Genomic DNA, 13,006 nt, shown 5'->3' with positions numbered 1-13,006 from the left:
CTCCACACTCTCACAGGAAGACGCACAGTCACTAGAAGATGATCTAACGGGGGAGGAGCTGGGGCTGGCCCTGGCGGCCCTGAACACCGGAAAGGCAATGGGGCCTAACGGCCTGCCAATCGAACTATATAAGACGATGTCGTCAACCCTTACCCACCATATGCTCCCCATGTATGCAGACTGCTTGGAGCGGGGCTCCCTCTCGCCGGATCAGAGGTTGGCCACTATTGTCACTATACACAAGCCTGGTAAACCACCTGACCTGCCATCCTCATATCGGCCGATCTCGCTGATGAACGCAGATGCTAAAGTGCTGGCGAAACTCCTGGCTCAACGTCTGCAACCTCACCTCACAACACTTGTCCACCCCGACCAGTCCGGATTTATGCCAGGGCGAAACACCTCCCTTAATTTGCGGCGTCTTAATGGAATACTACACCGTATTCCCTCACTCAGGGAGGATGCTGCGATTCTCTCATTAGACGCGACCATGGCATTCGATCTTGTGGATTGGCCGTTCCTCTTTGCGGTGCTCAGGAAAATGGGCTTTGGCCCTAAATTCTGTGGCTGGGTTCGGCTCCTCTACACAGCACCCCTAGCGCAGATCATTGCGAATGGACACACGTCACGAGTGATCACTTTGGGTCGTGGCACCCGACAGGGTTGCCCCCTGTCCCCGCTATTGTTCGCCCTCATTCTAGAGCCGCTGGCGGTGAAAATCCGTATGGATCCACAGATCCGGGGCATCTCGTGGGGAGAGGGCTGGGAAGACCGCATCTCCCTTTATGCTGATGACGTGCTGCTGTATTTAATGTCTCCGACCCCGTCCCTAGCGACACTAATGACCATACTTACGACCTATGGAGAGGTCTCGGGATATACAATTAACTGGGCAAAGTCGCTCTTGTATGTCCTACGAGGTTCACCGCCCATACTACCCCATGGCTGCATCTTACAAACGGTAACCAGAGGGTTTAAATATCTTGGCATTTACGTCACTCCGCAGGTCACAGTCTTCATGGAGGAAAACCTACTGAAACCTCTACAGAGGCTAAAGTCGGATGTGAAGCACTGGCGCTCCCTTCCGTTGACTTTACTAGGCAGGGCAGCCCTCTTTAAAATGCTCTCGCTTCCTAGACTCCTCTATGTCTTGCAAAACACCCCATTTCCGGTCCCTCTCACTTACCTCAAATCGGTCGATGCAGAGATCACCGCACTCTTATGGGACGGTAAACCGGCCCGCATTGCACAGGCTAAATTGACACGTAGTTGGTACGATGGGGGCATTGCCTTACCGAACATCAAATTATATTACTGGGCAGCACAGCTTATGGTGGTGAATCAGTGGATACATGCCTCGCAACAAGATCCGGCCTACGCTCTGGACAGAACCGTCCTGCCCCCAGGCAACCTTATGAAGGCGCTATACTCTGACAAACGCCGGCACACACTCACGGGCCCGACGGCTCACACAATCAAGATCTGGCACACTGCACAGAGAGCTCTGGGGTGGGAGGGGGTTCTTACACTTGCCACACCACTCTGGGATACCCGCAAACTTGGCACGCTGTCGAATTCGAAAGGTTTCAGGCAGTGGGATCTAATTGGCATCTCGACAATTGGAGACCTATGGATCAGAGGGGAGATTATTTCATTCCCGGCCCTACAAGAGAAGTATGGGATGGGAGTAAATGAACGCTTTCGTTATGCACAAATCAAACATGCCTTGCAGGGAGCCATCCCATCTGGTGCAATACTTCCTGCATCCTCCCCCCTGGAGGATAGACTCCTCACTGACCACCTGGATAAGAAGGCGATCTCCCTTACGTATCGAAAGCTCGTCAATAATCTCCCTGACCCCACGGTGGTCCTCCGCAGTCGGTGGGAGGTGGATCTGGGGGACATAGCGGATGAGGACTGGTTACATGCATTGGCATCACCCAGAGAGACCACCATACCTTCGCGACTGAAACTGGTACAATTAAAAATACTACATAGAGTGTATTATTCACGTACTCTACTACACAAGCTAGGGCGCACCTTGGAACCTACTTGCCTCAGAGGCTGTGGATCCCCGGGGACCTTCTTTCATACCCTATGGGATTGCCCCAACATACAATCATATTGGGAGGAGGTTTTGTTTGAGATATCGGAGGCGACGGGGGTAGTGCTGCAAAATGAACCTAAATGTTGTCTACTGAATATCTGGTCACCAACTGATATGAACAAGGGACTTCAAATATGGGCGACACTGGGTATGGCCATTGCAAAGCGTAACATTGCTAGGCGATGGGGATCTGGTGTTAAACCCTCATGTACTCGGTGGTGTAACGATATGGATTCTGCAATGGTGGCGGAAAAGGCAGTGTATGTGCATAGAGGGTGCCCTAAGAAATGGTCGAGAATATGGAAAAATTGGAACGAATATCGAGGGAACTTATGTGACCCCCCAGAGGAACTGCTAGAACCTGATGATGACCTGTAGAGGGGATGATACTATGCCTTTGCTCTATCATGGCCTTCAATGTGTTGTGGGACCCGGAGGGGAATTCTCTGGGACTCCGTATGCTGAGCAGTGGTCAAGGGAAATGCGATTTAGCGTGTGTGGCTTATACTTCGCCTAGGGAGGGTTCGTGGTTGGAATTCTGAGGTATGTCGTGCTGGATGGGAGGAGACACTGAGAGTGCTAATCAAGGCGGGTGGTATGGCTTGTGATAGGAAAGGTTCCATAGTATGATAAGTATACTTGGGACCCGTTTGCCAATGCTTGTGATGTATAACCCTGTAGGATGTTGACTTTGAATGCTTTAATCCTACTTTTGATGGAGACAAGTTATGGTTGTTTAAAATACAAAACAAGACGGACTAGTTCAGTGAATATTCCTATCCGAATGTATCCAGGTGATGTACTCATAATCAGCAACTTGGCGAGGATGGTCGTAAATACTGTGGTACTATTGTGATACTTGCATATGATGAATAGCGGCCAGCCTCAGGGTTGTGTGCAAGACGCTGTGTACAACTGGAATATTTAATAAACGTCTTAAAAAAAAAAAAAAAAAAAAAAAAAAAAAAAAAAAATTATGCTTTGACCGGAGACTTGGCTTCTAGGCTAGCTCAGTGCTGACGCCTCCACGGGTCCTCATTTACTTTGGGGGGAAGGCTGCCACTGCACAGATGGAGCAGATCCTTACCAATCCTTAGGAGCAAGGGCCACAAACCCCTATGGTTCTTGTTAATTGAGAAGTAGTAGAGTGCAGTGGGCCCCCTTTGCTGCTTTCACAGGTTCTTTATGGCCACCTTACAGCTACATGGTTTACAGCTGGAGGTTTCGTCCGGCTTCAACATTGTCAAAACAGATTGGAAGAGGCTTAGGTAGGCCGATCACGTATCAACAGGCACCCCAGCTTATCTTTTTCACATGGTCGATAAAATAAACCCAATTGAGTTGAACAAAAGACATGTGTACTCAGCGCTTGGATACCGGCAAGGGAGCACACGTTATAATTATCTCAGCCAGCTGCAATAGCTATTCTCATTGGGTGGGGGACAGCAAGGCACATTACAAGCATTCTGCCTGGAGACAGTTCACACAAGGAACCCGCCGGGTCGTAAGGTGTTAGGATAGATTGAAATCTTTTAGAGTTAATTTTAGGAATTTACCACGACAGGATAATCTTAGTATTCGGGGCTTTGACTGGTTTCTCGAGGGAACCCACACCGGGTTTTACGGTTTGCTGCAACGGATTTTGCATCACACCTCGACCACAAACCAGGGGGGGAGGGTTAGTCTCAAGGAATATTGGAACTAGGTGCACCAGTTGGAATCTTACAGCTAAGCTGTGGGGCACATGAAGTAGGGCAATTAGGCAGTGGACACTTGCATGCCTGGGTGACTTGCAATGTTCCCTCTAATATTTTTCCTATGTGTGCGGCAGTGTAAGGTCTATGTGCGCTGCAACCAAGGCTATGTACGCCAGTAACCAGACCGCGCATGTGGGTGTAGCGCCAAATATCACTCCAAACTTGCTTAAAAAAGTGAAAAGACGGTGCATTTTCTCACAAATAGATCCAAGTGAATGTTGTTAAGGCAGGTTTGAAACCGTCCCACATGTCAATTTGAAACCTTGGCAGCTATGTTGCTGCATTTCTTTTCTTAATAGAGCTGGGCTGTGGGTTTATTGTGTGCATTTGTTTAAGTTTTCATGTTAATTTCAGCTCACGATGGGCGCTGCGATTAACATGAAAACTTTAACAAATGCAGTTTCAGAGCTGGGTTAGGGTAGGGCCGCATAAGGCTATCGACTAACGCATTTTAATGCTTGTGTCCACATGACAGCATTAAAATGAATTAGTCCCGTATTCTAGCGCCCCTCTGACAATACTGCAATTGAGGTACACTGCCAATGAGGCAGCACCAGTACTCTAAAATTGTCTAACATATATGAGCATGCAACTGCGCCTTCAAATTTAAAATGCTATGCGTCAGAGATAGAATATTCATGAACAGCGCTGAGCAGGCCTGGCCGCTAGCAGTTTTAGGCAACAATAAAAATGTCATGGTAACTCCGTTGATTAATGTTCTTCCTAGAGATAGATAGAGTTTTGTCAAGTGGAAGTTTTGACTCATGAAAAGGTAGCATAGAGGGCTAATTTGCCTGCTGCAAATAACATGTACCATCCAGATAAAAAAAGTGCACATAATGTAAATGGGTCAGTGGGTTACTGCTTTTGTCAGTGAGATCCTTTTGATACTTGCAGTTTATAAGTCAAAATCCTAAAATAGAACAGTGAGCTATTACCTTTCATGTTTTCCCCAGTCTGATTACCCTATGGTTGCAAAAAGAGTTCATTTGAATAGAAATCAATTCTGGTTATTAAAGAGAACCCCCAATCATGATATTACATTCTAATTTCAGTGTGTTTCTCTAAACCAATCACCATTAAACTATACTGCGTACTAGTATGGATGTCATGTCACTCCTACACCGTGTAGTCCTTTGTCTTATGTAACATTTCCTATACAAAGATTTACACACATATGAGTAAGTGCTCTGCCACCCTACACTGGTATGAGCGGCGCTGTAAATCAAGTTAAATTTATCTGAGCGAGAGTATGGTTATGGAGACTTGAGGGGCACTGATAAAGGGTGGTAGTGAGGGAATCAGTGACAGTGGGAGTCTTTGAGGGGGCACCAACAAACATTGTTGCACAGGGCTCCACCAGCGCTCATGCCACCATTGCCCTTGAGGTCAGTCCGACTCACCCATTGGTCCCTCCGTTGGCCTTGTTTCAGCAGTAGTATCTGTAACTCACCAGGGGTCGACAGTGCATGATTTGCCAGCACACCAAACTAAGTTCACAATCTTCACAGTCTCTCTGCTTCATGCACAAGCACTTTTAACATGTGCAGCCTGCCTTGGGGCCACTGGAATTATGCACCAATGGAGGACAAAATTATGCTGCAGTGTTGACTAAATGATGCAGCAAAAAAGAGGCTGGAATGTAATGCAGTATATTTTCTGATACTTTATTATTTTTTCATTTTTACCAACGCTAACAGTCTCTGGAAAAAATGTTGCCTTATTAGTAGTAATCAGGAAAACGTTACTTCATGCCTAACCATGTATTTGTCATGATGAAGGAGGACATTCTCTTCCTGTATCTAAACATGGGAACCAAGTCAAACAACATACGTTTCGGAAAAAAACTTGAAAAGCAAACTTCTAAAACTCACTAAGTCATGGTGGAATATGGAGATCAAATTAAGAATAGCAGGATAAATTCTTACCCCACCAGATCAAAATCTAACCTTCTAAATTCCTGCTAGAGCACACTGTTCTATCACATTGACGTCCAATGCTAGGAAGCACCCAAAAAGCAACCTGTAACGCTTTAAAAAACTACAAACTAGATAACTCGTCCTCAGGAAGAGCCCAATATATATTGCTCTACCATAGTCCTGTTTTGTGACTGATAAACCTTGTCCAATCCGTCAAGAGGCTGCTAAAGTTGTGGTCCTGCTTTATGGACCAATAAGTGATTAAATAGCGTCCCGACCCTGACATGTGGCCTGCCCGATATAGGTAACCCTTTTGCCATGTGACACTTTTTTTAGTCTGACATGTTACTAACGTTGCTCCGCGCCTGCCTCTGACATCGCATATGTTCATTCTCTTAAGTCTTCACTAAAACTATGGAAACACAAATCGTGCTTCTATGATAGAAGTGGTCTATTTGCAAGCAGCAGTTAGGTGACCAGTTCAGATCGATAACCATGTTGTTGGTGTATTGATGGGAGGGTAAAGTTGCGTAGCACAACACCTCACCAGAAGTCAAAACATTTCACTTAAAACCACTCTAAATCCCTATCTGGCACAGTCTCAAAACAATCTATATAATATTACACTTGGTTGATCAAAGCACGTAAAGTATTACATGATGGAACATTATACCAGCTAGCCTGTGACAAGGCTTAGTGTGCAACACAAACCACTTTAAAGCATGCCTTTGACGTTTAAACAAGAAAGAAGGAGCCAAGAGATTCACACATCCATGTATGCCAACTAACTCCTTCAGGCTCATGGCTCCTCATAATTAAAGTGTGCACTTGTTACTGCCATAAATGAAACACCCAGGAAAAGAGGCTTCCTGCATTTCTTATCTTAATAAAGCGCAGCTGTGGGGTGATTGTGCGCCTTTCTTAACGTTTTCATGTGAATGGCAGCGTCCATGAGCTGCAATTGACATGAAAACTTAAAAAAAAAAAAAGAAAGGCACATAATCACACCCCACAGCCCAGCTCTGTTTAGACAAGAAATGTAGCAAGTCTACAAACACAGCGTTTGCTTATAGGTGCTTCTAAAATCACACGCTGTGTTTTGGTGCTGCATTTCTTTTGTTCTCCAGAGTGTGGCTGAAGGGCATATCGTGTGCTTTTGTTTTAAGCATTCGTGTTAATCGCAGCTCGTGATGGGCTCAGCAAGTAACACAAATGCTTTAAACAAAAGCACGCAATGAGCCCCACAGCCACACTCTAGAAAACAAAAGGAATTTAGCAGGAGGAAGCACTTGCTAAATACCTCTTACTCAGCAAGTTACAAATGCCGGTTTTTCACTCCTGCTTCGGTGGCGCGAATACTCTCTGAGATCTGTGTGCACCCCACTCGCACAGCAGTGCGCGCTCAGGGGCTCTGATGTGCGCGGGCGCCCAGCCGCGCGACTTGCAGGGAACACTGGTGACTTGGTGTTCTGTAGTGAAATTGATCGTACTTCAGTCTTGTAGCCTAGGTTAATGACAGACATACAATACCTGGGTATTGCAGCTTAAGGTGACACTTCTTCTAAAGGTTATAGTGGAATTCTCCAGCTGAGGGGAGGCACGTGAATCAGGTCACCCAGGCAGAAGGCTCTTCATGCCGGTGTTGGAAATCTAAAATATTGTGCCTCAGTTTTGTAGCTTACGATGAGCTTGCGCTCTCACTACCTGGGGTCACCATAGTACACGACTAATGGCAGTGTACGGTGGGCTGAGGAAGTCAATGCGAGCCTTTTGTTGCATTTCAGAGGGAGAATTTCACTACTAGAGAGGCACAGGTGGCAGGTATAAGTACACGTAGGCCCCCGCAGTGCTTAGGTTCCCGCTCACGCTAAGTCAGTAGCTGAGGGTTATATTGTCATAGTTATTCCAAAGGGTGGTCTGGCAGGGACAGGGTTAGATGGCACGACGACAGGCCTGGTTAGCAGCATACCCTAGGCCTCCTGCTCCGTAACCACCTCAGCAGAAGGTAAGTTTTATGGGGCAAAGGCAACACCTGCTTGGCCCCTGCGTGGGTATGTAAACGCTCCTTGTGGTCTCGTGGGTTTCCTGGGGCAGCAGGACTCGATGCAGGGGACTGAGGGCTGGCCTCCACCCACGCAGCACTGCGCAGGCCCGTCACCTCAGTGTAGCGAGACCTCTGCTGGGTTTAAGTCGTAGGCAAGTGTACACACGGTTAGCACAGTAGGCCTCCTTGTTCCAAGAACAGTTACACTATTCATGCAGCGCAAGGGCGCCATGAATTGCCAATCTAACTAGACAGCACGGGGGAAAGTTACAAGAGGCTTCAGCCCTGCACCCATTCCTCTCCCTGAGCGCTAATACACAAGCAGGGTGTGGGAGAGGGCACCCAACACTTGGACCCCTGTCCCACAGTTGGGAGACACAAGTGGCTGATAATTTCTGTGCCAGAAGGACGGCATCGACAGTTACCAGAAGGTTGGAGGCCACATTAGCGTGTGGGGGGGGGGGGGGGGGGGGGGGGGGGGGGTAACATAGCCAGGTATAGTATTCCCCCCCTTTCCTTCAGAGCGGATGCGATGTTTGGATTTATTAAAAGAGCCAGGGGTAGCCAAGAAGCCACTAATTCTATTGTCATGCTCTACAAGTTCGGCAGATAGTGGCCCACCAGGTAAAGCATGAGCAGAATAGGCAGTCTGGTCCCAGCAGCCCGCGTAATTCTGCCGTCCTTTCCTTCAGAGCGGTGGTAATTCTGGGATGTAATAAGGGATCCAGTGGTAGCCAGGAGGCCGCAGTTTCTTATTATCAGGCACTACAAGTTCATCAGATAGCGACCCGCATGTAAAACACGAGCAGAATGGAGTGGCAGGGGGCGGGAGAGGACATGCGCCAGGCAGATTGGTCCTAGCGGCCCATGTAAAGGGCTTGCGTCCGTACTGGCAACAGGGGTTACAGATCCAACAGTAACAAGCTACAGAGACGCATTTCTCCTTGGCCAGGCGGGGTATGCATGCCCCACTTAGAACTCTGAGGTAAGAGAGGATTCCTCCACCGGAAGCCGTCACTTTATTACAGGTAAATGTGAGGCAGTCGCAGTGCCTGCAGGAGGATTTTAGATTAACACAGGTGCCTAGACAGCCTGTTCCGTTTCACAGAACAAGGATGTTTGTTCCGGGTCACAGAACAAGGAGGTTTGGCGTTTAGCATGGGCTGCTAAACGCTACGGCTACAGCTTGCTGGGAAGCGGATGATGTCCTGCCGAATTTGCTTGTTGGATGTGATCTTTAGGGTACAGGCAAATTATTGTAATGTTTTTTTTATTCTTACTATATATAGTTTGTACTGCAATTGAGGGACTGAATCAGGGCCCGTATTGCAACCCCTGCACCGGAGACCCGCTCAGGGTCCACCGCAAACATGACGTTTCCTAGGACTCCGCTGGCCACCGTGAGCGAGAAGGATACCCCCGAGCAGGTGAGCTGGGAGCGAGATTGACTTTCGGGCAGGAAAGGGTGCACCTTCCGACCTGCCCCCTCCCTCTTGTGCTCTCTGCCTCTTTCTGTACCTCAGTCCTGACGAACCGTATGGTTGTTAGTCCCCCTTCAAATACCGGGCTTTGACCAGTCGTGTACCTACCTGCCTCTTCAGACCTCCTCCCTTGACAGTGGTGTCACTATTTGCAGATTTTAGGATGGTACGAACTGAATCACAGATAAACAGTGTTTGTGTGTGGGGGGGCTCTGTGTGTGGGGGGCTCTGTGTGTGGGGGGGCTCTGTGTGTGTGGAGGGCTCTGTGTGTGGGGGGGGGCTCTCTGTGTGTGTGTGTTGGGGGCTCTGTGTGTGTGGGGGGCTCTGTGTGTGGGGGGGCTCTGTGTGTGTGGGGGGCTCTGTGTGTGTGGGGGGGCTCAGTGTGTGTGGGTGGGCTCTGTGTGTGGGGGGGCTCTGTGTGTGTGGGCTCTGTGTGTGGGGGGCTCTGTGTGTGTGGGGGGGCTCTGTGTGTGGGGGGCTCTGTGTGGGGGGGCTCTGAGTGGGGGGGCTCTGTGTGTGTGGCTCTCTGTGTGTGGCTCTGTGTGAGTGTGGGTGCAAATGCAATAGGTCTCGCATTTGCGAGAGATTAAGCTATTGACATTGTAAATGACAATGCCATTTGGTTTTTCAAAACCAACACATAAATAAAAATGTTGTCATTTACAATGCCAATAGCTCTAACTTTGGCAAAGGCGAGACCGTTGCATTGTAAATGCTTGTTTACTTAGATTTCATAAGGAAATGTGCAAAAAGAATCAGATTTTATCGCATCTTTCAAGTTCTTATGCGGGAAAGCTAACTGCACTTGTTACTACATATACAAAGAACAAAGAAACAGCCCTGAGGAAGTCCCATATGGGATAAAACGCGTTGGCTATGGCTACAGAGAAAAGATGTTTTAAAAAAAAGATTATGAATAAAGGAATTAATTTTTAAAGAAAAACAAACCTACGAGTCTGTGCACTATGTGGCTCTGGTGGAAATAATTTTGAAATTATTATCTGGTCAAGTTACATGCTGATAGTATAACTAGGAGATAACTTTGAGTGCTGGGTCATATATGTTCTAACTGCCTCTATAACGGTGTTCACCACATGGTGCAGATTCTGTCGCATTAATGAAAGATCCAGACTGAGTTCGCCAATTTTGCCTTTTAGAGAAGACTTTGATTACTGTATTGCTTGTAGGATGGACATGGTATGTTTGGATAGGGGGGGGGGAGTTGGGGGGTCTCCCTGCACCAGTTCTATGTCATCTGTGCACTTGTTTATTTTCTCATTTGTGGACAGCGGGTTCTGTTCATTTTTACCCATCAGCCGATAGGCACGGAAGGATGAAAGTGAGGCCTGCCACACCATAGTTCAATGTCACCACCAACGGCCCCCACACCAATTAGTGTTCCCAAAGCCATTCATAGTGGAAGATGGAGCACCTGGTAAAAGTAGTAGGCGAGGTATGACGTTTCCTGTCCTGGCATCCTCCACAATTCCCCAACCGTATGGTTTAATCCTGCTCTACAGCCACCAGCTTCTGGCTTTCATTCTTCAGGTCCCAACCCGTTCAGGAAAGCCACCCAGGGCAGGAGCCCCATTGTCGTGAAGGGTCCCCCACCATGTTGGATCAATAAACTGAGGGCCCATGGGCCAATGGCGATCCGAGCATTCAATGCGGCAGGTAGATGCACCCCAGATCAATGAAAAGGGCGCAGAGGGGTCTCTCCAAGCCATGATGTGGCTACAAGAGAGGGACATCCCTCCAATCGCTCCTTACCTGATGTCACAGTCACTGGAGCTTGGGGTCTGCCACATGCATTCGGTACTGCCTTCTTCTCTATTAGTCATCTTCAGTCGTAACGGAGTGAGGTGGGCACTTGCACCAAAATACCTGTGGCTGGTCTATTGTCTGCTTGGCCTGGGCTCTGCTAGTTTTCCTTGCTCCAGGCACTCTGCAAGAAGTCAAGGCATCACTGCTCCTGCACCCTGGAAAAGCCTCACTTGGCCACCCACTAGTCTGCACGTCTCCATTTCTTTGCTGGCCAAGCCTGTTCCAGGAATCTGCATCAGCAGGGCAGCCACCCAGGTTGCATCCTATGCCATATTTGCAGACCTCGATTACTTCTTCTGCCTGGGGAGGTCCTTGATTTACCTTGTACAGTCAAAGCGCACTGTAGACACTACGCCCACTCTTTGTTCATGAGCCAGCCTGGCGCGCAACGCTGTGCCTCGGTCGGTGTAGGATTTCACCATAACTCACAGCAGCCTCTGGGGTTCCAGCAGGTGCTCCTTACCCTGCGAGTCTCAGGGCATCGATCGGTGTGACAGATTGTGTCAGACATGCTGGGTTACGAATAGGAGCTCAGTCAGACATGTCTGTCATCTTAGGCCACTTGGACTTCTGCAATTCTTAGAGATAATTTGGAATCCATCCAGTGCATTCTTTGTTGCCCTTGACACTTATAAATACTACAGGAACTGTCATAATCTCACCCACACATGTCTCAGTGAACATCATAAAATTGTTATTCATGTTGGATGTCCGTTAAAGTTCCTTGCTTCCTGAAATGGTACCCAGAGCATGAAAACTGCTCAAGAGTTACACGCCCCACACCCAGCACACTGAACCCAGAAGAAGAAGAGGTCTGGAAAAAACCTGCCTTGTGTAGTTTTGATAATTCAGTAGGATCTGCTCGTTTTGTGGACAACATAAACGTTGGGATGGCGCCAGACTGATTCCGAGCACCCCCTCAGGATATATTGCCCCATAGACCAGCTAGCTCACTATGCCCCCTTAACCCAGACAGGGAGCAACTAGTTCTGGCAACCATTGAACATGACAACCCTGTTCCCTCAGGAATTGTGGTAACAGATCTGGAACCCTTTTTCTCAGTTACTCATGCTCTCGTTTGCTCAGAGAAATATGCAAGAAATACACAGAAGGACGTTTTCAATTTTCTTTAAACCAAAGTGATTCTTGTATAAAATATATGTGCTGCAATGATCAGTAGACAGAAGCAGATGAAAGTTATTAGAAGTATGAGGACAGTGAACAGAATAAAATGTTCTACCATTGTGCTGAAACAATGTATATCTGCAAGCATATAAAACAGTATATTAATCTGGGGTACTCCCACAATGCGTCCCTTACCTTAGTGTCTCGGGTATATGTGTGTGTTCTGCCAAAAACCCCTGTACAAGATACCTGCTGGGAAAGAATGTAGGACCCCGTCTTGTTCACAAGCTGGATATCCCTTGCGGCGATATCAGTCAGCTGCAGGGCCGAAGCATCAGCAGGTAGGGGCCTCGCAATGACAGCAGAAGACCTTCTCTGCCAACACCAGGAAGCAGATGTTTATTTATAACAAAAGACATCCTTGCTTTAGGCCAAGATCTTGATAAGGCTGCCATTGTTTGTGTGTTACAGATAGCTGTTTACTATGTGAGGCCAGAGAAACTCTGGTCCCATCCCTTGTTAGGCACACACTTGCTTGCGTTCCCTTAGTTCAAGAAAACAACTTCCATTCAATGTTCATTGTAATTCATTTCATTTATTTCATGATTTTAATGATGATTTTTTTATCGATTCAATTCAAATTTCCTCATGATTATAGTCAATATGCAAAATCAGGCAATGTCTTTAACGTGTCCAATGCATTTCGGGCATTTTTGGCATGCCCTTCATCAGGGAATTGACACTTAAAG

The 13,006-nt window shown here is 47.5% G+C and overlaps 1 protein-coding gene across 1 annotated transcript in view; it reads right to left on the bottom strand.

Moving 5' to 3' along the window:
* Positions 1-12,475, bottom strand: part of LOC147659347 (kidney mitochondrial carrier protein 1) — a 267,840-nt gene extending 255,365 nt beyond the window's left edge. Inside the window, exon 1 of the mRNA XM_086951827.1 lies at positions 12,453-12,475. The gene's annotated coding sequence lies outside the window, so the exon portion shown is untranslated. The remainder of the gene's footprint in view (positions 1-12,452) is intronic.
* Between the last annotated feature and the right edge of the window lie 531 nt (positions 12,476-13,006).

The sequence above is a fragment of the Lissotriton vulgaris genome, unplaced genomic scaffold, assembly GCF_964263255.1.
Source record: "Lissotriton vulgaris unplaced genomic scaffold, aLisVul1.2 SCAFFOLD_663, whole genome shotgun sequence".
Taxonomy (NCBI): Eukaryota; Metazoa; Chordata; class Amphibia; order Caudata; family Salamandridae; genus Lissotriton; species Lissotriton vulgaris.
The sequence above is the reverse complement of the archived record's forward strand: the minus strand, read 5'-3'. Positions and strand labels throughout refer to the sequence as shown.